The 27,014-nt window shown below is 36.1% G+C and overlaps 1 protein-coding gene and 2 pseudogenes across 5 annotated transcripts in view; 2 read left to right on the top strand and 1 right to left on the bottom strand.

Annotated features, from left to right (window-relative positions):
* Window positions 1-27,014, top strand: part of ANKS1B (ankyrin repeat and sterile alpha motif domain containing 1B) — a 1,169,527-nt gene that overhangs the window by 366,551 nt on the left and 775,962 nt on the right. The gene's annotated exons all lie outside the window — the stretch shown is intronic.
* Window positions 5,637-7,290, bottom strand: LOC137775150 (large ribosomal subunit protein mL40 pseudogene; annotated as a pseudogene).
* Window positions 12,279-14,523, top strand: LOC137775149 (kinetochore-associated protein 1-like; annotated as a pseudogene).

Genomic DNA, 27,014 nt, shown 5'->3' with positions numbered 1-27,014 from the left:
ATAAAATACACCAGCATTTATACTATTTATCACATAATTTGCTGATGATACCAGAGCAGATGCTCATTAGAGTTTTTCAACATAGTCGTACCTATTGCAATAGGGAACAAACTTGTTAAGGTCCTTCTAACTGTATGTCCTGTGTTGTGCTGGCAACTGTAACACAACAGTTTGGGACCTCTTAACTTAAAATATTTCCAACAAAGCCAAATATTGTCAAGAGTCAAGTTTCAGCTTATAAAGTCCTTCCATTTGGATCTCATGGAGTTGTTGTCTCATTTAATTCTCGTATGACCATATGAGTTATGTATTAACGTCTATTTCACAGTTGAGTAAATCTGAGGCTAATTGTTGTTATGTGACATCCCCAAGTGGTAGAGCTCTTATTTGAGCCCTAGTCAGCACCAAAATCTATATGCTCTTTCAGGAATAACATATTGCTTTACCTTGTTTGGATTGAGTTTTAAAGCTTGTTTAAAATTATCAGACTTTATGCAAAAGATTAGAATTTGAATCCCGACTCTTCTATTTATTAACTATGTAACATTAAGCCAGTTCTCTTAACCTCAGCTTTATCTGTAGTAATCATAGCTAACTTCATCGTTCGTTGTGTGCCACTTGTTCTAAGCACTTCACAGTTATTGATTAATTTAATCTTTATAACAACCCTATGAGGCAGATAAATGCCCCTATTTTACACATGGGGAAAATGAGATTCAGAGAGTTTAAATAACTTGCCCAAAGTCACAAACTACTCAGTGACAGAGCATGGACTTCAGCATCAAAGTCTGTGTGCTGTGCTGCCTCTCTGTGAAGACAGAGGTGAATAACACTCATCATGCAGCCTGGTTGTTAGCATAAATGGTGATGTGTATATAAGCATTTTGTAAACCAGAAAGGACTAAGGAAAGGTTAGTCATTATGAATAAGAACACTTTTCTTTAATTGTGGGGAAATGTCAGGGTAGGCAGTTTCCTTATAATAAATTTCTATGGAATTTAAATGCTATTGTCACATCCTAATCCTACTGATAAATTTGTTGAAATATTCTTTGAAGCAAGATGTGCATTTTGCCTCATTTAACAAATGAAACTAAGTGTAAATGTTGTCTCCTACTAGTTTAGCAATTCATGTTTTATAATTACTTCTTGATCGCTTGAATTGCTTTAACTAAGGATCATTTGTTGCAGTCAATTAGTGTTTTCTTTTATTAATATGCTAGTATTTGCATGAGAAGAATTCTTAAGTATTTTAAGAGCAAATTATTTGCTATAGTGTGGTATTTATTGCAGAGAACATCTGTTCCTTTTTGATGCCTAACCATTTCATTAATGAGATGATTTTAGGTATTCTTCATAAATTATCTTATTGGGTGTCTGAATTTCAAACATTTTTCAATAAGACACTAAAATTCTGAATTGCAAAATTCTGGGTTCAGTTATCTATATTTGCTCTCTGACAACCAAGGTTAATATTTTCTTTGATAACTGTAATGCCACTTCACTTGATGAGGACTTTCATAGTCTACCTCCTTTTTCTTCTTCATCATCATCTTCATTTTCCTCTTCTTTTTTTCTTCTCTTCTTCCTATCCCCCTCCATGTCTTCTTCTGTGGTTCAACCTTTTGATAGCCTGTATTACAAAATCTCCTCTCTAATTTCTGGCCAAGGATAAAAAGAAAAATAAAATTCTTTTCACATTTTTTCCATTTCCAATCTTTCTTCAGATGTTAGGTCAGATACCTTCTTTGAGTTTTGGGGTAAATAGCAGAATGAAATTCCCTCACCACCCAGTAGTGAATTAATGGTCAGGCTCCTTCCATTTGGTGCTTTGTCATGACAGGACCATTCACTTCGGAGTGTAATACTTTAGATATCATATTCACACGTTTCTAGTTGTCATTATGTAGATTGTTTCCTTGATTTAGATCATTTACCAAGGTGGTTCTAATCATACAGTTTTGTTAAAATGAACAGAGCTGAAACCTCTCAAAAAGAAGAAAGTCTTTCTCATAACAATAAAGCTACCATGATATTACTAAGAACAGAGGAGAGTCTTAAAGTATAATATCGTGCTCTCCTTATTCACACAGGTTCTTTGGAAATGTGAACCCGTTTTTCAGTCCATTTGAGTGTTAGTTTAAATAATTGCACACATTATTTGCTCTATTTATGAAATGTCATCATAGATATGAGGGTCTATATTCCAGTTGTGTCGGGGAGCAAGACTCACTGGCTTTGACTAGGACTGCATTGTGCCTCTTTCTCCCTGACAACCACCATCACATTTGTGCCACCCTTCAGATCTGGGCCTTGAATGGTGAAGCCGAGAAGTATTCCTCACCCTTGAGAATGGAAAGAACAATGTTAAAAGGGACCAAAGTAGCAATTCTAAATGTTTTGGGGTAGGGCACTTCTATTGCCTTAAGAATTTTCCACACTGTGGGAAAAATAATTACTCCTAGAAGCTACTTGTTGTTGGATTGATGAATAATTTTAAGCGTTGTGCTGCAGTATGAAAGGAAAGTTCACCAAAAACAGATTTTGTTTATAAGAATAGATTATTATTTTAACCAACACAGAGTGTATGAAAATAACACTTGTTAATGTGTTTGAAAACTGTAGTCATGGTTACTTTGACCATAAGAATATATTTTCTCTCCTCTTTATCTTGGAAAGAAATCAAAACATCTGTTTCTGAGATTTTAGGACAATAAATGGCATTAATTTTTGTTCCAATTCAAGTATAAAGTATTTATATCAAGTGAGATAATTTCTTCAGCAAAGATGTATCTAAAAGGAATTTTAATAATTCTCTTTGATTCCTCTGGGACTAGTTCTGCAAAGTCATTGGAACAATAACTAGCCATCAAATAATAAGATCAGAATTATAGGTTTTATGGGTTTGATTACTGTTTATATCCATATATATAAATTATTTAACCAGCTTTTAAATAAATATTGGGTACACAGCACAGTACCAGTGCTATGGAAGATACAAAATAAAAGAAAGGAAAACATTATAATTGACCTGAAAGGCCTTGAACTCTAAGGAAATACAAGATATTTCTAGAGTAGAACATTGAATTTACAATAATTTTTTCAGTTTTTATGTTAAGTGCAAAGACAATTCAAAGTAAGAAAATAAACATTTAGAGTCAGGGTGATCTCCAAAAAATCAGAGATTTTAAATCTGTTTTGTTCAGAATATTGTTTCTCTGATTACCACAAAAATACATGTTCATTGAAGAAAATTTGAAAAAGAAATTGCCTATAAACACCCTGAAATAAACATTGTTTGCTTCAGTGAATTCAGCTAACACTTTCTCTTTTACCTGTAGCTATTTTCTACCTGGAACATTCTTCCCAACCCTCTTCATCTGGCTAATTCTTGCTGATCCTTCAGGGCCTTATTTTAAATGGCACTTGCCCTCAAAAAAGTTTTCACACCTCCTACATTAGGTCTGCTGCTGATATGCTCCTATTTAATCTCTGGGCTTCCTCTACATTCATGTAATATTTATGATTCTGGACTCTGTGGATGCTGGGAATACAGTGACAAACATGATAAACAGGATCTCTACCATCATGGAGTTGGCAATTGTAATGGAGACAGATAAGAAACAAACAAACAAAAAATGAATATATACATACAATTTTGTTGTAATTACATATAAATGTATATTCCTTACTAGACCACCAACTCCATAAGGCGAAGACCATGCCTGTTTTGTTTAGAGAAGTTATATAGTAAATAAATGTGTATGTGTGTTTTAAATGAATGGACACTGAAGGCATGAACAAATAAGTTAACCTTTTTGTGCATTTTCTCATATTAATTCGTGTACATAAATGTATGGTCAGGCCACCCAGGATGGCTGTTCTCTTGTTCTCCGTACATCCCCTGCTCGACCAATCCCTGCCTCACCTACACCCTACTCGCATGACTGACCTTCCTACATACTTGCCCCAGGCCCCAACTAATGATTGTTCTAGCTTTAGATCAGAACTCTCCACTCTGCTTAAAGGGGCATGCCCCTCTGCTGGTTTCCCTGGTAACTGATGAGCCAGCCTGAAGTCAATTCCCCCATAACTTGTAACCTCCCCCTGCCCCTGTGAGCGAAGACTGCTGCCATGTCCTGCCAGCCATGTGCCACACACAGTGGGGTGTTGCTCCAGGACCTTGCTTCAGACGTGTAAGCTCCCCATCCATTAAACCCTTATGTCTCTGTTGCCAACTCTGGACTCTTTCTTCTGTCTTGAAGCTGGGCAAGTACAGGCCTTTCAGGCCTGCATGGTTAGCCCAATAATAAAATACAATTTTCATATATACTCAAAATTGGAATCTTTCTATGAATACATAGTATACTTTTTCCATTTAACATTATGTCCTATGTGATTAAATGCTTTAATGGTTGTTTAATATTTAACTATAAGAATGTACTAGAATGATTTTTAATCATCACCTATTGAGATTCTTATTTTCACTCTTTTCCTGACTCAGAACTACACATTCATTTAGATTGTTGCCAGTAGTTTACTGTTGCGAATTATGTTCTGATGAATACCTTTATGCATAAATCCTGTATCTTTGATTATATTTACTTGGAAATATTGAATCACTGGACAGAGGTTATTATCTTTTTAAGGCTTTTATATAGATTGCCAAATTGTATTCCAGAAAGGTAAATTATAGTTTATTAAGGGACAATTTAGATAATTTCATTAGGTTTTTTCTTTTGTTGGCTTTTTTAAATCCAATAGCATTTCAATGAAGAGACTATGTAATGTACGCTTGGATTGTTTTATTTTTCTTCCCTCCTACTCAACACTTTCCAGCAGCGTTTCAACTTCTCCTATCTTTTGAGATTAGCCATCTGATTAAAATGATCTTTTAATATTCAAAATATTAATTTTGATGTAAGATTTTTTCTTTGTTTTTTTAAATTAATTTTTATTGGAATTTCATTAGGTTTTGAAACTAGCAATGGATATGACCTAATCAAAAGGAGGCTGGCAGGTGCAAGGGCACTGAATGAGAAGTATCAACAATTAATTGTATCAACTAGAAATGCTTGTGTTATATTGTGGAGTGAAGAGGGATAGGGTTGGAACTCTTGGGACAGGTGAATGCTAGATGAGAGAATTTCAGTTTTTTAAAATAGATGTTTGGAAGCCACTGTAAGATTTTGAGAAGGAGAGGGATAAAACTGTTTCTGGAGATAAACATGTCTTTACTCAGATTAGTAACTTGGTGACTTTAAGCAATTGAATTTACTGCTTAAATTTCAGCTGTGTTTCACTCACTTTCCAAAGGGCTTAGGGAATCCAGATACCTTTCTGTTCTCTGTTGCATACCACTACAGCTGTGGGAGATTTGTGGGAGGCTATTTCAAGTATTCTCTACTCAGATACTTCTCTGAACCATTTTTAACCCACTGCACGGGCACACCATTTTGGACATACCATTCCTCCCTCTCCCTCCCTTCCTTCCTTCCTCCCTCCTCCCCTCCCTTCCTCCCTCCTCCCCTCCCTTCCTCCCTCCTCCCCTCCCTTCCTTCCTTCCTTCCACTTATATTTATTAACAGCATGCATGATTCTATGGAAAGCAGGCTTGAAACCTGGTCATTCTGACTCTCAAGAGCAGTGTGTTCTGAGGACAGCTGCCTGTAGCTCTCTCTTGAACTCCACTGGTGTGTACACCTTGATGATGTTGTGGTACTGGCCTTCTGGCACCATGTGATCTGGCCCCTTCCCTCTCAAAGGGGAATAGACTGGGGTCCCATTTGATGGCATCCGCATGTAGCTCCCTGGGATGCAAGTTGCAGCTCCTGCAGAGCTTCCTGCTGGGACCAAGCATGGACCTGATGACATCCCTCTCCATCTTATGCTCTCACTGCTTATACAGGGAATACTTCTTCAGAAGCTGAGCTCTCATCTCATCTCTTCCAAGAGGAGTTCCACCTGAGGCGGCTGTTTCGCTTTATCCAAGAACTCACAGGGGTAATAAGATCCTCAAAGGGAATTAGCTCCTGGCTAGGCTTTCCTCTTTTTCAAATGTTCCTTTGCTGCTTGGTTTTTTTTTAAAGATTTAACTACCTCTCTCACAGAGTTTCTGCTCTCATGGGAACAAGTTCCCAGAAGGCCAACAATGAAGCTTTCTGGTAGGTGTCTCTAATTTATGTCTGCCAAATTCCCAAAGTGGCCATGGCCTTTAGGCTGCTTCCAGGCACACACCCCTTTGCAGTCAGGGCCCATGTGCCCCACACAGAGATCCAGACATAGCATTTCTTTAAAGAGAGTTTAGAATGTCTCTTGTTTGTGCCAGGGAAAATGAGGAATAAATTTCACTGACTAGAGATTCCCCTAATCTTATCGGGAAATGGAAGGTATCATAATTGAGGGGGGATGGAAACATTCATTGATTTAATATTTCCAAAATATTGTCTCTGTTACATTATTATTAGATGTGGCATTTCAGAAAGTTTATCATGGCACTAAACTCAAGGTGAGCTGAGCGTGAAGAGAGCCTGGAAGCAGGTCATATACTCTGTGCTTACCTCCAGGAAACCATTTAATTAGAGTATGATATGCTGCCCCGTAAGAAAGTTCTAGAAAATCCAATATAACTTGTAATTTCTCTGGGAAAAATCCTCAAAATGTATTTTTTTTTTACTGAGAGTGCGCCTGAAGTATTATCTTTATGTATAAAAGATTAAATTTTTTTCTCTAAACACAGATTTCTGACAGCACTCTATTAATCATCATAAACTTTCTCCCAGAGTTCAAAAATCCTTTTAGAAAGAGGGGAAAAAATGAATATTTTTCCTCTGTAGAATGTAAATGAATTTTTAGTGTAAGTCATGTGGATCTATATCGAATAACCAGGCAGTTTATTAATTCTAAGAGTTTTTTAGCTCAAAGCATTTTTATGTGCATTGTAATTTGTCTTGAAGACTCAGTAGTGGTGTTGTACTGTTCTTTTTTCTATTCAGAGCTGAAACTTCAGATACTTGTTCTTTTCTATTAACTTTGCATTGTTTCATTATATTTACCCTTAATATTTCAAGATTTTCTTCACAATAGAAAGGATAGGCAATACATTATAATGTCTAACCCAGTGTGCCTTGTACACTTACGCTAAGATCTATTTAGTTCTCATCACTCCCTCTCCTCCTTCAGTGCCTATAACACATTAATCTTTTGGTTCTTTCCTTTACTGCTTGACTGGTTGACTTCTCTTTATCCTTTCAGTCCCTGGATGTTGAGATTCACCACAATTGTATACCATGGATTCAACTATTTTCTACCTAAATATTTTTCCTGAGCTACAGATCCATTTAAAACTACTTATTGTATCAGCATCTTGGTCTGAATGCATCAGAAGTGCCTCATGTTGCAACATATTCAAATGTGAAAGTTCTTATATTTTCCTCTAAATTGCCTTGAAGCATCGTCATCCACCCTTAAGAAGCTGGAACATTTAGCATTTTCTGTGATCTGCTCTTTTCATTGCCATTGCACTAATTTAGGACTCATTTTCTCTTTACTGAGGTCACAAATAAATTTAGAAAAGATCTTATTATAATACACAAGTTTGATTCACTAAAATAAAAAAATAAAGACTGAACACTATATAAAAGGTTAAAGATGACATATTATACATCTTAATGAGCAATGATGAGCATTGTTAAATTATTCCGTTTGTAATCACTTGATCATTAGAAACTTCTTAGACTTTCTGTTTCCCTCAGTTTCAGTGTCATGGCTGTACATTTATTTGCTTTTTCGTAGATATATTCATACTGAGAGGTCTTTTTCAGTATGTGCTCCTGTGTCAGATTCTGATGTTATGACATGTGATTATTGACTTCTACCACCTCAGTGTCAATGTTATCCTCGTGAAATGATCTTACAGTATATTGGAAGCATACTCTATGTATGTACCAGCAACCTCTCTTCTTATAATACAAAAGGTAGTAAGATCTGATGCAATAGCTTCTTTACCTGCTCTGCTTTTGTTTTATCTCCTTTTTGTATTGCTAGGTAAAATATCTAGGTAGAAAAATCTAGATATCCTTTTTGTATTGCTGTCCCTTGCTCCCACTTTTTCTAATTATTCTCATCAGTAAAAACTTAGAGTACAATCAACATTCTTTTAGTAGCAAAAAGGATATATATAATACATTTTAATACAATGGATTTTTACATAAAAGGATTTGAATTTGGGAATGCATTACTGTATTTCATAGGGCTTTGTGTTGTTAACCCAATTTTCATATGCTTATGCTCATGACATTATAAAATTAAGGTGCTGGTACCCTTTTCTGGATAAATTGCTAAATGCCTAATTCCTCCCTCTATTCTTTCTGTTTCCTTCCTTTTCTGCCCGCCTTTTTAAATTGTTACTTCTGGCAGGTGCATATTTTCCAAAATGAACACTGTTGTGAAAAAAGAAAGTCTCTGGGTTCTTTAAGAGCAGAAGGATGCACTTCATTTTAGTTTCTTCAGAGAAGGGGATCTCAAGAGGTCAATGCAAACATTGGCAGGTACATTTTTTTTTTTAATTAATTAATTAATTTTTGGCTGTGTTGGGTGTTCCTTTCTGTGCGAGGGCTTTCTCCAGTTGCGGCAAGTGGGGGCCACTCTTCATCGCGGTGCGCGGGGCTCTTACTGTCGCGGCCTCTCCTGTTGCGGAGCACAGGCTCCAGACGCGCAGGCTCAGTAGTTGTGGCTCACGGGCTTAGTTGCTCCGCGGCATGTGGGATCTTCCCAGACCAGGGCTCAAACCCGTGTCCCCTGCATTGGCAGGCAGATTCTTAACCACTGCGCCACCAGGGAAGCCCGGCAGGTACATTTTAAATAGTCATATACATATGAGGGAGCAGATGTGCGCCAAGGTTGCCCTGAAGAAATGATATTAGTGATGTATATACCTGGATCTACGTCTGTACTTTGTTTCCTCAACTAAAGTTAAAATACCTGGGACCCCACAATATTTTTGTTGTGTATCCTACCACATGGGGATATAGTATTGTGAAAGGAGATTCATAAATATTTGTTGATCCATGATCTAACCCTGCTTGGGTGTTTTATACAATGCCACATATCCTGAAGAAACAGCTTGGCATTAACTGGGGAAAAAGCCCAGCATTTATTTGTTGCTTATCTATGATTTACATAATTTTCCAATTTTGCTTCACAGTCATTTATTCATTAATGAATAAATGGAGTAATTCTAATGGGAAAAAAACAGGACTGATCATAAAATAGTGTTAATAATTTATTGGAAATCTAAAGAAGCTAGGTATAATATGTTTCAAATCAGTACCATTCATTAACTTTTAACCACTGTATTATGTACAGCACCTAGCCCACTGAGAATATTAAATGTTTATAATTAATTATAGTAATTCCCCTTTCCCATTCTATTCTCAAGATCTACTTTGAGAAAAGAAATGGCAGTTTATTTACTTCCATTTATATTTGTTGTGTTTCTTTAGGTTTTTCATTACTTAACTCAGATACCAAGAATCAGTTGTTTTGTTTCCTTCTTACAATAAAACAAAAACAAAAAACCTCTTACATTTTGGTTTCAGTGATTAACTTCGGTGTTCCCAGAGTAATGTAGTGTATATATAACAAAAAAATTAATGGTATAATCCTCTGGGAGTATACCTATATGTGCTGTGTCTCTTCCTCCATCTTTAAGTCTTAGAACACTTGGTTCCTGACAAAGCACTATATTTGGTGGTGGTACAAGAAGCATTTCTCATTTCTGGAACTAGATGCGTTCCTGCAAAGCCTTATGTAAAAGTATATGTTAAATATAATAAAGGGGGCTAAATATTTCAGGAAAATGCAGAGTGAAATATTTTGTGAAATACAGCCACGTTCACTTTTTTGAAAATAAATATCAAACATTAATTTTGGTGCCTGACACTTCATTTCTTGTTCTTGTATTGACATGTAATTTATTTATGATGAAATTCATCAATTATAGTTATACAATTTGTTGAGTTTTGACAAGTGTATACTATATTGAAACTACCACCACAATCAGGATATAGATTTCCATTATCTGAAAAAGTTCCCTTATGTACATTTGCAATCAGTCCCATCCATACCCAGGCCCCAAGCATTCTTTGATCTGTTTGCTTACTCTATAGTTATGCATTTTCTAGATGTTCATATTAATACAGTCAAGTAGTATGCATTCTCTTGTGTCTTGGCTTTATTCACTCAGCATAATGTTTTTGAAATTCATCTGTGTATCAGTTGTTTGTTCTTTTTATTGCTGAGTAGCATTGCTTTTTATGGATATAGCAAAATTTGTTTTTGTGTGGACATAAGTTTTCAACTCCTTACGTAAATACCAAGGAGCATGATTGCTGGATTATGTGGTAAGGATATATTTAATTTTATAAGAAACCATCCAGTTGTCTTCCAAAGTATCTGTACCATTTTGCATTCCCACCAGCAATGAATGAGGATTCCTGTCGTTTCACATTCTCCCCAGCATTTGATGTCATCAGTCTTCTGGATTTTGGCCATTCTAGTAGGTGTGTAGTGGTATCTCATTTTTAATTTTAATAAAGTCAGCTTATCAATTCTTTTTTTCATGGATTATGCCTTTGGTGTTGTTTCTAAACAGTCACCACCAAACCTAAGGTCATCTAGATTCTCTCCTATGTTATCTTCGAGGAGTTTTATAGTTTTGCACTTTATATTTAAGTCTATGATCTATTTTTTTTTTGTTTTTTTGATGTGGACCATTTTTAAAGTCTTTATTGAATTTGTTACAATATTGCTTCTGTTTTATGTTTTTTGGTTTTTTGGCCGCGAGGCATGTGGGATCTTAGCTCCCCGACCAGGGATCGAAGCTACACCCCTTGCATTGGAAGGCGAAGTCTTAACCACTGGACTGCCAGGGAAGTCCCATGTGATGTATTTTGAGTTAATTTTTGTGACGAGTGTAAAGTCTGTGTCTAGATTCTTTTTTTGTTGTTGTTCATTTGTTTCAGCACCATTTGTGAAGAGACTATCTTTGACCCATTATATTGCTTTTGCTCCTTTGTCAAGGATCGGTCAACTATATTTATGTGGGTCTATTTCTGGACTCTGTGTTCTGTTACATTGATCTATTTGTTCTTTCACCAATACCATCCTGTCTTGATTACTGTAGATTTATAATAATAATTCTTAATTGCTAATGTAAATGGTATTGTGTTTTTAATTTCACACTCCACTGTTCATTGCTGGTATGTTAGGAAAGCAATTAATTTTTGTATATTAACTTTGTATCTTGCAACCTTGCTGTAACCACTTAGTTCCAGGAGTTTTTGGTTGATTCTTTTGGACTTTCTACATAGGCAGTCATGTCATCTGCAAATAAAGACAATTTTAATTCTTCCTTCCCAATCTATATGTTTCATTTCCTTTTCTCTCCCAGTGGCATTAGGAAGGATTCCAGTACAATGAAAAGTGGGGTATGAGGGTTATTCTTGTCTTGTTCCTTATCTTAGTGGGAAATCTTTGAGTTTTTCAGCATTAAATGTTTTAGCTGTAGGTTTTTTGTAGTTTTTTTTTTTTTTTTATCGATTTGAGGAAGTTTCTCTCTATTCCTAGTTTACTGAGAGCTTTTATCATGAGTGGTTGTGAATTTTGTTAAATACTTTCCTGCATCTATTCACATGATTATGTGATTTTTCTTCTTTAGTCTGTTAGTGTGATGGATTACATTAATTGATTTTCGAATGTTGAACCAGCCTTGCGTACCTGGAATAAATCCCACTTGGTTGTAGTATATAATTCTTTTTCATATTGTTGCATTTGATTTTCTAATATTTTGTTGAGGATTTTTGCATCTATGTTCTTGAGACTATTGGTCTTAGTTTCTTTCTTTTGCAATATTTTTATCTGGTTTTGATGTTAGGGCAATGCTGGCCTCAATGAACGAATTAGACATATTCCCTCTGCTTCTGTCTTCTGAAAGAGATTGTAGAAAATTGGTATAACTTCTTCCTTAAATGTTTGGTGGAATTTACCAATGAACACGTCTGGGCCTAGTGCTTTCTGTTTTGGAAGATTATTAATAATTAATTCAATTTCTTAATAGATAAAAGTCTATTCAGGAAATTTGTGGCATGGGCTCTAAAGAGACTAGGAGCTCTGTTGGAGCCCAGAAGGGGGTGGATGATAAACTTGAGTGTTCCTCTTTAGTTTCTTCAATTGTAGGGAAGGCAGTGGTTTCTGACTCAGGAAAACAATCTCAGCAACATGTGGAACGACATTGAGCTGCTAACGATGATACAGGAAGTGGGTACCTAAGTGTTGGTTCAAGAAAAGAACATGGAACTGCTTTATATCAAGTAGATTTACTAGCAGACATCTCCGGAAAGTTACTGAAGTGGATGTGGTTGGCGTGTGTCAAGAAGGAAAGTTTCTTTTGGGTGGGGAGAGAAGTGGCAACTTACAAAACAAACATTACTCACCAACGCTTTTGTTCAGAAAGCTAACGATGAAAATCAGTGTACTTACCGAATCTTGTTATTGGGGAAGATAATTCAAATGAAGGTAGCTTTTATATGTTCCTTCTTACAAACAATGGATTTTTTTGTATTACAAACCTTCAGCTTGTAAAAATTCAACAAGTGATTGAAAAGGTAGACTTCCATATGGCAAAAAAGTTACAAGGACAAATCAAGTCCAGTTTTATTTCTACTGAAAATTATCATACCCTTGGTTGTCTCAGTCTTGTGGCTGGTGATTTAGCAAGCGAAATCCCTGTGATAATTGGGGGAACTGGTAATTGTGCATTCTCAAAATGGGCACCAGATTCTTCTAGGAAAGAGATGACCTAAGTGAAGAGTGTTATTGATGCAGAGATTATTGAAGGTGCAAAGAAGTTCCAGCTGATAGACAATCTACTTTTTGTTTTTGATACCAATAATGTTCTAAGCTTATGGGATATTTACATCCTAACTCCCATGTGGAACTGGCCCTCCCTTCACATAGCAGAGTTTCTTCTCACCACAGAAGCAGATTAGCCTTCATCAGTCATGTGGCAAGGGATTACAAATCTCACATTAGTAGCTCTGACAACTATTACTACTAATAAGATGAGAAACCTCACGGTCTATTCATTACCTATGATGGAAATACTGTATTCTTTGGAAGTACCTAGTGTTTCTTCTTTGGTCCAAACAGGAATTAGCACAGATACCATATACCTTATGAAAGGAATTTGCAAAAATGATCCAAAACTATCTGAAGACTCGGTCTCTGTTTTAGTACTCAGATGTCTTACAGAAGCTTTACCAGAAAACAGGCTGAGTTGGTTACTTCACAAACACAGATTTGCTGAAGCCGAGAGCTTTGCCATTCAGTTTGGACTAGATGTTGAGCTTGTTTGCAAAGTAAAATCAAATGACATATTGGAGAAACTAGCTTTGAGTTCTCTGGACACCAGTGAGCAGGTCAAATGGCAAAAACTTGTAGATGAAGCTAAGGAAAATCTGCATAAAATCCAGGACAATGAATTTGTGGTGAATTACTGCTTGGAGGCTCAATGGATAACCTATGAAACTACCCAGGAAATGCTAATTATGCCAAAACCAGACTTTTGAAGAAAGAAGATAAAACTGTTCCTGTCTATTCTGATGGCTTAAAAGAGATACTGAGGGCTCATGCAAAGTTGACTACTTTTTATGGAGCATTTGGACCAGAAAAATTCAGTGGTAACTCTTGGATTGAATTTCTGAATAATGAAGATGACCTTAAGGATATTTTTTTACAGCTAAGAGAGGGAAACCTTGTTTGTGCACAGTACCTTTGGCTGAGACATCGGGCAAACTTTGAAAGCAGATTTGATGTGAAAATGCTTGAGAACTTGCTCAACTCAATTTCTACACCAATCTCTTTGCAAAAGCTTTGTCCATGGCTTAAAAATGATGTGATCCCATTTGTGAAAAGGACTGTACCTGAAGGACAGACAATTCTTGCAAAATGGTTGGAACAAGCAGCCAGGAACCTTGAACTAACTGATAAGGCAGAGTGGCCAGAAAATGGGCTTCAACTGGCAGAGGTATTTTTTACAGCAGAAAAACCATATGAGTTAGGATTGGTGTCCTCTTGGTGTTGGAGTTCCTTGGATTATCAAAACACAGAGGAAGTATGTCAGTTAAGGACTTTGTTAAATAACCTGCGAGAGTTAATCACACTGCATAGGAAATACAGCTGCAATTTGGCCCTCTCTGATTCTGAGAAGGAGGATACAACCACAATTGTATTCCGAATGTTTGATAAAGTGCTGGCCCCCGAGCTTATTCCTTCCATCTTCGAGAAGTTTATAAGAGTTTACATGAGGAAACATGACTTGCAGGAGGAGGAACTTCTCCTTCTGTACATAGAGGATTTATTGAAGAGATGTAGCTCAAAGTTCACCTCATTCTTTGATACAGCATGAGAAGCAAAAGCTATGGCAGTAATAGGATGTTTATCTGACACAGATGTAAGTAAATAGTGATCATATAGATTTTCCTTTTGGGCATTGCATCCTTTCTTAAAACTTTTTTTTCTGGTCACAAAAGCAACATATATTTGTTAGGGAGAATTTGTGTAATATGAAAAGAGAATAAAAAGAAAATAAAAACCAAAAAAAAAAAAAAGTCTGTTCAGGTTGCCTATTTCCTCTTATGTGAGTTTTGGCCACTTGTGTCTTTTAAAGAATTGGTCCCTTTCATCTAGGTTACCAAATTTGTGGGCATAAAGTTGTTTGTAGTATTTCTTATTTATCCTTTTAAAGTCCATGGTATTTGTAGTGATGTACCCTCTTTCATATCTGATATTAGTAGGTTTTGTCTTTTTTTTCTTAGTTAACCTGGCCAGGGGCTTATCAGTTTTATTGATTCTTTTTCCCAAAGAACAAGATTTTGATTTTATTGATTTTCTCTACTGGTTTTCTGTTTTAAATTTCATTGATTTTGCTCTATTTTTTTAAAAAATATCATTTGGAATTCTACCTTATGGTCTGGTGTTTTATTTACTTACTTATTAAAAAAAATTTTATTTATTTATTTGGTTGTGCTGCGTCTTAGTTGTGGCAGGCGGGCTCCTTAGTTGCAGGTCTCAGGCTCCTTAGTTGCAGCACGCAGCCTCCTTAGTTGTGACATGCAAACTCTTAGTTGCAGCATGCATGTGAGATCTAGTTCCCTGACCAGTGATTGAACCCGGGCCCCCTGCATTGGGAGTGTGGAGTCTTATCCACTGCACCACCAGGGAAGTCCCTGATTTTGCTCTAAATTTTATTATTTATTTTCTTCTGCTTACTTTGGATTTAACTTGCTCTTCTTTTTCTAGTTTCCCAAGATGGAAGCTTAGATGATTGATTTTAGAACTTTCTTCTTTTCTAATCTATGCATTCAAAGGTATAAATTTCCCTCTACCCACTGCTTTCCCTGGATCCCACGAATTTTGATAAGCTTTATTTTCATTTTCATTTAGTTCAGAATATTTTTAATGTCTCTTGAGATTTCTCTTTTGACCTATGTGTTGTTTAGAAGAGTGTTATTTAATCTCCACGTATAATATTTGGGAATTCTTTTTCTGTTATTGATATCTTGTTTAATTTTATTGTGATCTGAGAGCAGATATTGTATGATTTCTATTCTTTTAAGTTTATTAAAGTGTGTTTTATGGCCCAGAATATGGTCTATTTTGGTGAATGTCCATGTGATATTGAGAAGAATGTGTATTCTGCTGTTGTTGGATGAATAGATCTATAGATCTGGTATACCGAGTTGATCGATGTTGTTGAGTTCAACTATGTCCTTACTGATTTTCTGCCTGCTGGATCTGCACATGTCTGATAGAGGGTGTTGACATCTCCAACTAAAATAATGTATTCATCTATTTCTGCCTGCAGTTCTATCAGTTTCTGCCTCCTGTATTTTGACACTCTATTGTTAGGTGCATACACAATAAAGATTGTTATGTCTTCTTGGAGAATTGACCCCTTTATCATCATGTAATGCTCTTCTTTATCCTTGATAACCTTCCTCACTCTGAGGAGGTTTTCTTTTGATTTTATTTCCCCAGTGAAATAATAAACATGGCTATTAATTGAGAATGATATGGGAAATGGTATGCTGGAGGAGAAAACTGAAAGTCTGAAAGAGTCATATTGGAGAGTGGAAAATACATTTTTCTCCAAACAATATTAGGCTGCTTTGTTTGGTTTTAAGCAGAGAGTTACATTCAGCCAGGATTGGGATTTTTCAGGTAAGTACAATAAAGAGAAAAAAGAGGTTGATTATGATGAGTGAATGTCACTATAAGTTATAAATTGTAAATTATTCCTGGCCATAGAAAAATATATAAAGTTTCATTTTATGAGGCTAGCATAATGCTGGTACTTAATCCCAACTAAGATAACACCAAAGTAAAAATTTTTTAAAAATTAACTCTCTCATGTCTATGTATATCTAGGTATAATATTACAAGAGAATATAGCAATTTAATCAAAAGATGATGCCCATGACCTAGTAGAATCTATTCTAGGACTGGAAGGATGGTTAAACATCAAGAAATCAATAATATCTTTCATTGCATCAATAAATTAAGGAACAAAAAGCTATATTAGTATATCAGTAGATACTGAAAATCTATTTGTGGCCTAAATAGATTTTCAGTATATATTATGATTTTCTAAGACTTCACTCTTATGGGAATTTTAACAAGTAGCCTTGATTTGGATAGCATCATGTTCTATCTATTTAAGGCAACATACTTGCTCTTTTAAAAGATTTACCTGATCAATCTCCTTATCCACAAAATAGAAATTATAAAATAAATGGAGATATTATGCTTAAATTATTTTGTGATTTAAATGATATAACACATTCAAAATGCACTGTAAGAATTAAAATGTGACATATATGTTTAATTATTGAAACATAATTATTTGTCTTATTAAAGCTCCATATGCACCTATAGTTGCTGTTATTGCAGATATGGGAATTATTATAATGTACAAAAATAATTGCATATATCTACAGTTTTCTTGGATTTTTAGGCTTACCACCTGAATTTTACCGATTTAATGTTACCTCATAATTATATTACAGTATGAAAATTTATATTTATTGTTCCCCCAGCCTGAAGTAGTTTCCCTGTTGAATAAGCCAACAAGTACCTTGAGTGCAGCACTTCAAATTTTATACATTTTGGTTAAAAGTGGAATTTCCAAATATTAGAGACTGTAACTGTTGAATTTAACTTAATAATACATTAGAATTATAAAATCGATTTGAATTATAAAATTGCATGGCTTATATTTGAATAACCAGGTTTACAGAGCATGCATTAGATTGCCTGGCATAAGGTCAATCCCATGTTATTTCAGAAGACTTCAGGAAAATGTAGTGTGGGAGACAGAACACTTATTTGGAAACTTAAACTTTTATATAATAATTAACATTTATTTTCAACTTTTAGAAAAATGTTATTTACCTTTTTTATCCTTGTTTAATTTCCATTCAAGATTCTTTTAATCCAATTGCTTAAAATTTTTATGATTGCTTATTAATATTGAAAATATAATACTTGATTCCTAAACATTGGAATATAATTAACAGTAAGGGGCCTTCATCTTACAGATGGAGAAACTGAGATTCAGAGAAATTAAGCTCCCAGGGTCATAGATCTAGTTAGTGGCAAATCTACTACTCTAACCTAGTTTTCCTGATTGTCATCCCATCTCATTCTTATTTATCTTACACCAAATTCTTCTCAAATCTCTCATGGACTGGGTGCCACATGCATATATATTTTATACATATTTGGATTTTATTTGATTGTTTATTTGGGGGTAGTCCAGAGAGCTAGGTAAAATGCTTTAAAAATTCAGTCTTCATAGGCTATTAGACTAGCTCCTAAACACACCATTTATGTGTTTGTCTTTAGAATGTTCCATTCCCTTCTTTTTGTTTCAGGTCAACCAAGTCTTATTTATATAAAGAACACCTGTACATAATAATAACCTGGCTATAGGAAGCCTTTAGGGCAGCTCTATAATTATTGAAATAATCAAGTCCCTTTGAGAAAAATCATTTTCTGAATGATGCTATTCTCCAAAGTGCTGGATTAAACTACCTCAGTTGGTAGAGAGCTCAGATTTCAGAAAGCCCTTTAAATGTAGAAGAATACAAAGATAGGAAACGTGTTTGTGTAGTGTATTTGGACGCTTCTGGATTTCCTCATCACAGCATACTTAAAGTAAACATTTGAGAGTTAGACAGAAATAATACCACTCTATGCAGACTGAATACTTGTCAGACACTACCTTCTCTTATTGTGATTCTAACAACACTTATCATTATATATAAATATAGAACAGAGTTGTTTTGACCAAAATTTAACTAATATCGGTGGCACCAGTTACTGAGTCTCCAAAGTCCTTTTTAAGGGTTGAGGAGAAAGTAGGATGTGGTTAGGCTAGATTTTATAAACATATTGTACTAACTCATATTGTTTCCAAAAAGACATTTAGATATTTGAGCTTTTAAAAACTGGAATAATTTGCCATTACATTATAATATTCTCAATAATCTAAAAGTCTGTATAATGCACAGAAGAGCTGTACATTATACTTTTAATAAGAAAAGTAAATCTTTTAAAAATCTCTTATAAGTTTAGTTTGAAATGCCTTATGGGATTTGCTTTTAAGGAAGGCCTCAGCAACTTTAAAAAATAAATTTGAGAACTACTTGGAAAGATGCCTAACAAGCTCTATTTTATCTGCTTTGGGAAATATGAATTTTTCCATATTTTCTTAGATTGATTTGCTTAACATAAGCAGAACAGAATTTATATATATTGTTAAACCTATCTTAAAAATTGATCATAAAAGTACATGCCTTAAACGTATTTTTAAAAAGTACATGCATGTACTTTTTTAAAGCATACTAATATCCAATTTTCTTATTATTGAAAAGTTCAAACATATTATAGAAGTAGAGAGAATAGTATGATGAAGTTCTTTGTACTAGTCACCCAGCTTCATCAGTGATCAATATTTTACCAATCTTGTTTCATTTATCCTCCCGCTTTTTTTTTCTTTTCTGGAGTATTATAAAGCAAACCCCAGACAACAATCTTAACAATAAGCAATATTGTTGCTTATTAGATCTGAATCTTTACACAAACTGGTGAGTGAAAGATGTTCAGAAGGTGTAAAATAGAGTGGGAGCAGAGGGGTCACACTTACTCCGGCTCCTTGGTAAACAATGGCAGAAGTAATATGCAAGGCTTAAGAATCCTTACTCTTCACTCCTTGCCAGAGCAACCGAACAATGTTCGGTTGTGTCATGTGCACTTGTGCCCTTGTGGGGAATGATGATGGTAGGGTCTGTATGAGATGCTGAGCAACACACCCTGCAACCTTGTTGCTGGATGGGGTTCCCTGAGAAAACGACTCCTAACTGACTAGGGCATAGGAGGCTTATAGGTAGTGCTGTTGAGATCAACACCTGTGGAACAGAAGTGAAATGGAAGAAGCAGGACTGGACAGAGGGAGTTGAGCTGGAAAGTAGTCTCAACAGAGGCCTTAGCCAACCCTATGGTAAATTCTGATCAGGACGGCAGACCTTCGGATCAGTAACTGGGGCAGTCCAGGGGCAGGTCACCTGGAATGGGGGTGGATATTGGGTGAGGAGGTTGTCTTCAGCCAAGGCAATCCCTATTTATTGTTGCTTACAATAAACAAGCTTTCCATAAGCAGCACTCCCAGCAGCCTGGGGAATAAATCCTTCCTCCCTGAAGTGGAATCTGGGCAGCATATCAGAGTATCCACTGCACATATTTTTAGCGGGAAAATCTGTTTGTACATTTTAGGTTTTTCCTAGGTAGCAAAGTTATGAAATGCTTTTATGTGCTAGGTATTTTACATACCTTATTTTAAAAAATTGTTTATATTGGAATATAGTTGATTAACAATGTTGTGTTAGTTTCAGGTGTACAGCAAAGTGATTCAGTTATACAATTTATACACATTATTTTTAATCTTCACATCAGCTCTGTAAAATAGCTATTATATTTTTATGATAAGGAATCTGAGAGGGTAGGTGGCCTGTCCAAGTTTACACAGCTGGTATGCATGGAAGAATTGGCATTCTAACCAAATTCTCTCTGACCCCCCCAGCTCTTACCACCATGCAGCATAGCCTCCCACTATGCTACAGTACTGTGTCAGCACACCTGTAATTAAAGCCCTCAGCACATGCATTATTCCTTTACTTTTTGTTTTTATCTACCAGTTAGATTAGCAATGTATGTTTTTAAAATTTAAAGTAACGTGTAAGACCTTCCAAACCTATTTGAAATTCAAGCGAAATGACTCAAGGTCTAGTAGATTTCCCGAACAGGTTGAAACATGTTCTCTATACTTCTTTAGAGCTTATTGAAACCAGGAGGTTAAAAAAAAACTAACCAAAGGCATATTAATGCCTCTGTGATGATTTCTCTTTTGGGTATGCTGTGCTCTGGAGAAGAGACACTAGATAGTCAGTATGAATCATTGTAACCGTTATTCCTAGCCTTTTTAGCTACTGAATGGGAATAGAGGAGGCTGAGTTCTATTCATAACTCCTCCAGTATTCCTCCCTGAGTGATCTAGGGAGAGCCACTTAAGCCACTACATGCTTTAGTTTCCTAACTTGAAAATGGCTGTAATAATATCCACTTTTCCCTTACTTTAAGTGACAGTTATAAGAACAGATTAGATGCTTTGTGAATGCTTTGAAGCAACTCCCTAGGAACATGATGTTTCTTAATACTTTCTGTTAGCTAATCAAATTTGTGAATTACAATCTCTCTATTAATTTTCTTAGAGAATATAAAAATCTGTAGAAATATATTGCAAATGAATTTTATAAGCAAACTCATTAATCTATTACTGAGAATTTTCATCAGCAGTCAAATGAACTAATTGAGTTTGAATATTAGAAAGGCATTTGACTGTTATGGTAAGCAAAATAATGGCCCTCAACAATGTATACACTTTAATCCCCAAACCTGTGAAATGTTGCCTTACACGACAAAAGAGACTTTGCAGATGTGGTTAACCTAAGGATTCTGAGATGGGAATATTATCTTGGGTAATCTAAGTAAGTCCAATGTAATCACAAATATGCTTATAGAAGACAAGAATATCAGAATAGGAGAGAGATTTGAATATGCCATGCTGCTGACTTTGGAGGTAGAAGAACGGACCATGAACCAAATAATGCATTTCACCTCTAGAAGCTGGCAGAGGCAGGAAAATAGATTCTCCTAGAGCCTCCAAAAGGAATGCAGCCCTGATGACAGAACTATAAAATAATAAATTTGTGTTTTTTTAAGCCAGGAAATTGTGGTAATTTGTTACAGCAGCAATAGGAAACTAATACAACAGTACTGTCATTTCATTTAACCACTGGATCTTGGTTCATATGAAATAAAAAATTGTCCTTGTTTGTCAAGTCTGAGAACCACACCTGGAAAGTGGCAGGGGGTGGGGGTGTGTGTGCCTCAGGTTGCCTCCAGTGCATCTGTCCATCTCCAGATTAAGTGCAGTCTCAGTTGGTAAGCCCTCTCCTAGAAGGTTTGTCTGATGACCACTTTTTGGTTAGTTAAAATGTGGAGTATGAGCAATTATGCTCCTCTAAGGATTTCTTAAGAAAGTCTTTCTATTGAGATTTCTGTTCTACTTAGATCACAGGATGATTGGCTGCCCTTTTGTGTGTCATTGTCTTGGTCCTGATGCCTTTATCCACTCTGAATTCCTCCTCCGAATATCTCCTGCTTCTTCATTTTGAAAATCCTTTAGGGACCTCTTTATCCTCTTTCTTTGGATCAGTTCCACTGTCAATATTCTCTGCTGCTAAACTAAGGCTGTTTAGCACCACTGGAGAAAATCATGCACCTATATGGACGTATCTTGGGAAAACCTTATGATCTACAACTAAGTATGTTTGTGTATGTATGTATGCGTGTGTCATGATGGGGAAGTTGGGAGTGAGACAGTAATTTTCTTCCTAACTTAAAGGGATATATATATAGAGAGAGAGGGATTTTTAGATGTAATTAAGGTCCCTAATCGATAGATTTTAAGTTAATCAAAGGAGAGATTTTTTACTAAATGAGCTTGACCTAATCAGATGAGCTGTTTAAAGAGATGTTCCCTTGCTGGCCTAGAAGAAAGCAAAGAGTTGTGTTGTAAATTGCCTTTGACTAGGAGAGAGGCAGCCTGTAGAAACTGAAAACCTTAGTCCTACAGCACCAAGGAACTGAATTCCTCCAATTATCTGAATGAGCTTGGAAGAGAACCCTAAGCTCTAAATACAGCCTTCGAGGCTCTGAGCAGAGGACTTTTCTAAACTATGCCCAGACTTCTGAGTCAAAAAAACTTGGAGAAAATAATTGGATGTTGCTTTAAGCTGCTAAATTTATGGTAATTTGTTATGCAGTAACAGAAAAGTAGTACAGATTTTGGTATCAAGAGAGGCGTGCTGCTATAACACATACCTAAAATGTAGGAGTGGCTTTGGGATGGGGCAATAAGCAGAGGCCTATTGGAAAAATTTTGAGGAACATAATAGAGAAAGCCTGAATTACTATGAACAGACAGTTGGTAGAAACCTTGACTTTGAGAACACTGCCCTGAAGGGCTCAGAAGTGAGGAGCATGTTATTGGAAACTGGAGGAAGAGGGATCCTATTATGTGCTGGCAGAAATAGTAATGAAATATGTGAAACATTGTGAAATATGAATTTACACGTATAGCTAAGGAGATTTCCGAGTGAAGTACCAAAGATGCCGCCTGGTTTTCTCTTGTTGCTTATAATAACATGTGAGTAGACAGAGGTAAATTGAAAGAAGAAATGTTAAACAAAAATGAACTAGGATTGAATGATTTTGAAAATTCTCAGCCTGTCCAAATGGCAGAAGATGCTATGTCTGCCAAAAGTATGGTATCAAGAAATAATTGAGTGTGTGACCATACAACCTTTTGCATTTAGAAAGATCAAAATGTCAGAGTATTCAGTCACACAAAAGCCCTCTCAGGAGATTAAACATATGCCTCATTGATCTTCTACATCAAACCAGGGTACCTCTAGGAGGCTTAAGAGTATTGTTCATTATCCATCTTGGCAGGAGGCCAAGATACAGAAAAGGGATAATCTTGAAAACATCTGTGGATATGGCATTTCTCTACTAGAGTGAATCCCTGTGAAATCCATGGAAGACCCACAAAGTTCTTGAGAAATTTATTTCAACAAAAACATTCCCAGCTTAGGCTGAAAGAGATAGAGAAGGCACAAAAGGAAAGGAGGCTGTCAAATCTCCAAAATTCTGCTGGCAGGAAGCAGGCTGATAAAACTACTGGGCAACAAACATATGCTACCTTTGGTGAAAAAGGAAAGATCACTCAAAGGACAGAACCAAGAAGGATGGAGACTTCAGAGAATGGAGCTGAGAGCCAAGGAGGATAATTCCCAGGCCTTGAAACCTAATCAAGAAAATCCCATTTGCCCACTGGATTTCAGAACTGCTTTGGAACAGTGACTCTTTTTTACTCCCCTCTCTCTCACCCCTTTTGAACTGGAATGTAGATAGCTGTTATCCTATGCCTATCCTACCATTATTTGTTAAGAAGGTGGGGGGAAGATAACTTGTCTCTTTAGGTTTATAGGTCCATAGATGAAGAGGAATTGTGCTTCAGGAGCTGAACATAATGGATTACACTCAAGCCTTATCCCCACCTGATTCAGATGATGTGGTTTTGGACTTAGAGCTGATGAGATGTTGGACTTTGAGCTGATCTGTCTTATTTACCACAGTGTGTTCAATTCCATACACATAGTGCTTGGTGAATAACAGCTTATGGAATATGTATAATTCTTCCTGAGTAGATGTTCTATCCCTTAGTTTAAAGCCTTTAGTAGATTATAAGCAAACACTACTTTTGGAGATTTTGTATATTATCTGCTCACTCAGGATGATTTAGTCACTGCCTCTACTTCCTGTATTTTTCCCTTACCCTCCTTTTGGTTGATCTATTTACTGCTTCTGTAAATACAGACCCTTAAAATGGAGAAAGACTGTTTCAACATATGATGGTTAAAAAAAAAATCTCCAACTCACATCCAGTCCATGGTTACCTATCTTTCCTTACTCTTCCATCCCCTCTGCACTCGTTCAAAAACACATAACTATACCTTCTAAAGTATCTCATAGGCTTCTCATTTAGGTTACTTTTCTCCTTTAAGGCTGCTTTTTATGTTATTCGTGGAGTTGAATTTGGATCTCTTTCTATTGCAGCTCATACAGGCTTAGATGTGTCTTTAGGTACAGCTGGATCCAGGGGCTCAGATGAAGCCATCTGGACTTAGTCTCTCTCCCTCTCTTTTTCCCTCCATGTCTTGGCTTTGCTTTTTTCTGTGTTGGCATCACTCACAGGCTTGCTTTTTTTACATGGTTTCTACCAGCATCTCCAGGCTTACACTACCTTAACAGTTCCACCAGAAAGAGAGTTTCTTTCTCAGTTGCCCAGAAAGTCCCAAGATTGAGACCCAGTGAACACATTGTGGTTTACTTGTGTAGCCTTGAGCCAGTCACTGCAGCTAAGAAAAATAATTATTTAAATTGACCTGTCCTGGGTTACATGACTAACTTTGGAGTTATGGGTCTGGGGTCAGCTCCATTCTAACTACATGGGCTCAAAGTGGAGGAGAGATGCTTTCCCAAATAAAAATCAAGTTGCCTTTACTAAAGGAAGTGGCAATGGATGCTAGGCAGTTAAACAGCAATTGTCTATTTAACAGTGGTCTGAAGTCTGGTCTGCACACCAAATCTGCCACTGTTTGTTTTTTTAAATAAAGTTTTATTGGAACACAGCCACATCTATTCAGTTACATATTGTCTATGACTGCTTCTCTGTTATATCATCAGAATTGAGTAGTCACATCAGAGACCATATACAAAGTCTAAAATATTTACCATCTGACCCTTGATCTGATATGCCTGGTCTATAAAGGAATTCAAAGGGTGTAGGGAAAAAATATTGGTTAATAACATTATTATCAGAAAATGGGTGATTCCAGCCTTCCAAACCCTCTCAACTAAGATCCTTAATGAAGCTTTCAAATATTTGGTTGCTGCATTGAATAATATCAGCTTAAGGACAACACATCTTGAGCTGGTTTAGTGATGAAGGTCATCCTAATCTTCCTTAAAAGAGCTTATAAATTCTAGAAATGCTTGCTGAGTTTCTGTTGCATATTTTCATACCTCGTACATTTGTTTTAGCTAGCAAAACTTTATAACATAATAGAATTTGATTTTATGTGGTACATGAAGGCTTTGTTTTACTTTGGGGGTCTAACCATTATAACAAGTAGATGTAAGTATGTTTTATTGGACACAGAACCTAATTTTTGTGTTTCTAAATGATGATAAATGTTTACAGCTTTTGAAACTTTGATTTTGTGATATACTGTTATTCATATATGTGATTTTTTTGATATTCAATCATTGTTCTGTAACCCAATTCCCAGGTATAACTTTAGGGGAATACAGTATCTTTTATGATAGAGCATTTTGCAGTACATGTGGCAGGAACTAGTGAGTGGCTAAACTGCAGATGTCATGTTCATTCAATCCATCACTTATTTGTTGTTTCACGTATATTTAGTGAGAGCTTTATTATGTGCTGGACAATGTGATAGGCAATGGGAATACAGTGATGAATAAGACAGACTTGGAACTATCATTTTGCTTAAAATCTAATTGGAAATAAAGACCTTCATTCATTAACTTTTATTTGTTCATTAGATCAACAAATACTGTGCCAGACACTGTGATAGACACTGAGGAGGCAGTAATGAAAAAGGTCAACTCCTTGCTCTCTTAGAGTTTGTAATCTCTTGGGAAGACAGATATTTCACAGAAAATTATTTCATTAAAATTGTGATAAATTCAAGGTGTTGTGAGAGTATATGGTAGATGACCTGATCTAGTCATTCCCAAGACAATGATGTAAAAACTGAGTTCTGTAGAAACTGAGGGAGCACTAGGAGTTATCCAGGCAAAAATAAGAGAAAGAGCATTCTTGGTGCAAAAGTCCACAGATAAAAGAACAACCTTGGCATATGACAGGAATTATAAATATATGGTTAGAATGCAGTGTTCCCTGTGGGGAGGGCTGACTATTAAATCAGAAGAGGTAAGCAGTAGCCAGATTATGAATAACCTTGCAAGCTACATTAAGAAGCAGGACATATTCAGATTTTCATTTTAGTAAGATTGCATAGGAACATAGGAGCTAGAAGATATTGGATAGAGTAAAAACCATTAGGGAATTGTTGCTGTAATTCAGTTCATAGATTTTCATGGTGTGAAAAAGGTTACCGGCTGCTGTGATGGAGAGGAATATCTGCCCTTCCACTTTAGTTTCTCCATCACTTCAAGATGCACCTCAGATGTCATCACCTTTCTGAAGTCTTTTCTGCCTGTCCCAGACACTCCCACTGTGAGGTGAGTTCTTACAGCATCCCTCCGTCAAACTACCTATCCCTTTAACTCGTGATAAGCATATCCTAAGAATCTGGCCTTGTGCTGTGTTATGGGGATACATCATAAACACAGTTTCGTGTCATGAAGGGGCTTACTTTTTAGTGGAGATCATAGTTCATTGTGAAAAGTGCTTTGATGGAGACAGAGGGCACCAAAGAACCACAGATATAAATTAGTCTGGGGTGTAGGGAAGGGACTTGTAGATTTCAAGAAAGATTTTTTTGGATGACATGATGTTGATGAGCATAATGCTGCATTTGAAGAATTGCAGATTATTTTATATAGCTGAAATGAATGGTGATAGAGGTGGGGCTAGAAATGGTGAGAATGAAATTAAAGAAGTAGTCCAAAATCATGTATTTTAAGTGTTTGCTTACACCACTGAGGGTGGTATCAACAATT

Source organism: Eschrichtius robustus, chromosome 13, assembly GCF_028021215.1.
Source record: "Eschrichtius robustus isolate mEscRob2 chromosome 13, mEscRob2.pri, whole genome shotgun sequence".
Classification (NCBI taxonomy): Eukaryota; Metazoa; Chordata; class Mammalia; order Artiodactyla; family Eschrichtiidae; genus Eschrichtius; species Eschrichtius robustus.
Note: the sequence above shows the minus strand (reverse complement) of the source record. Positions and strands in the feature narration are given on the sequence as shown.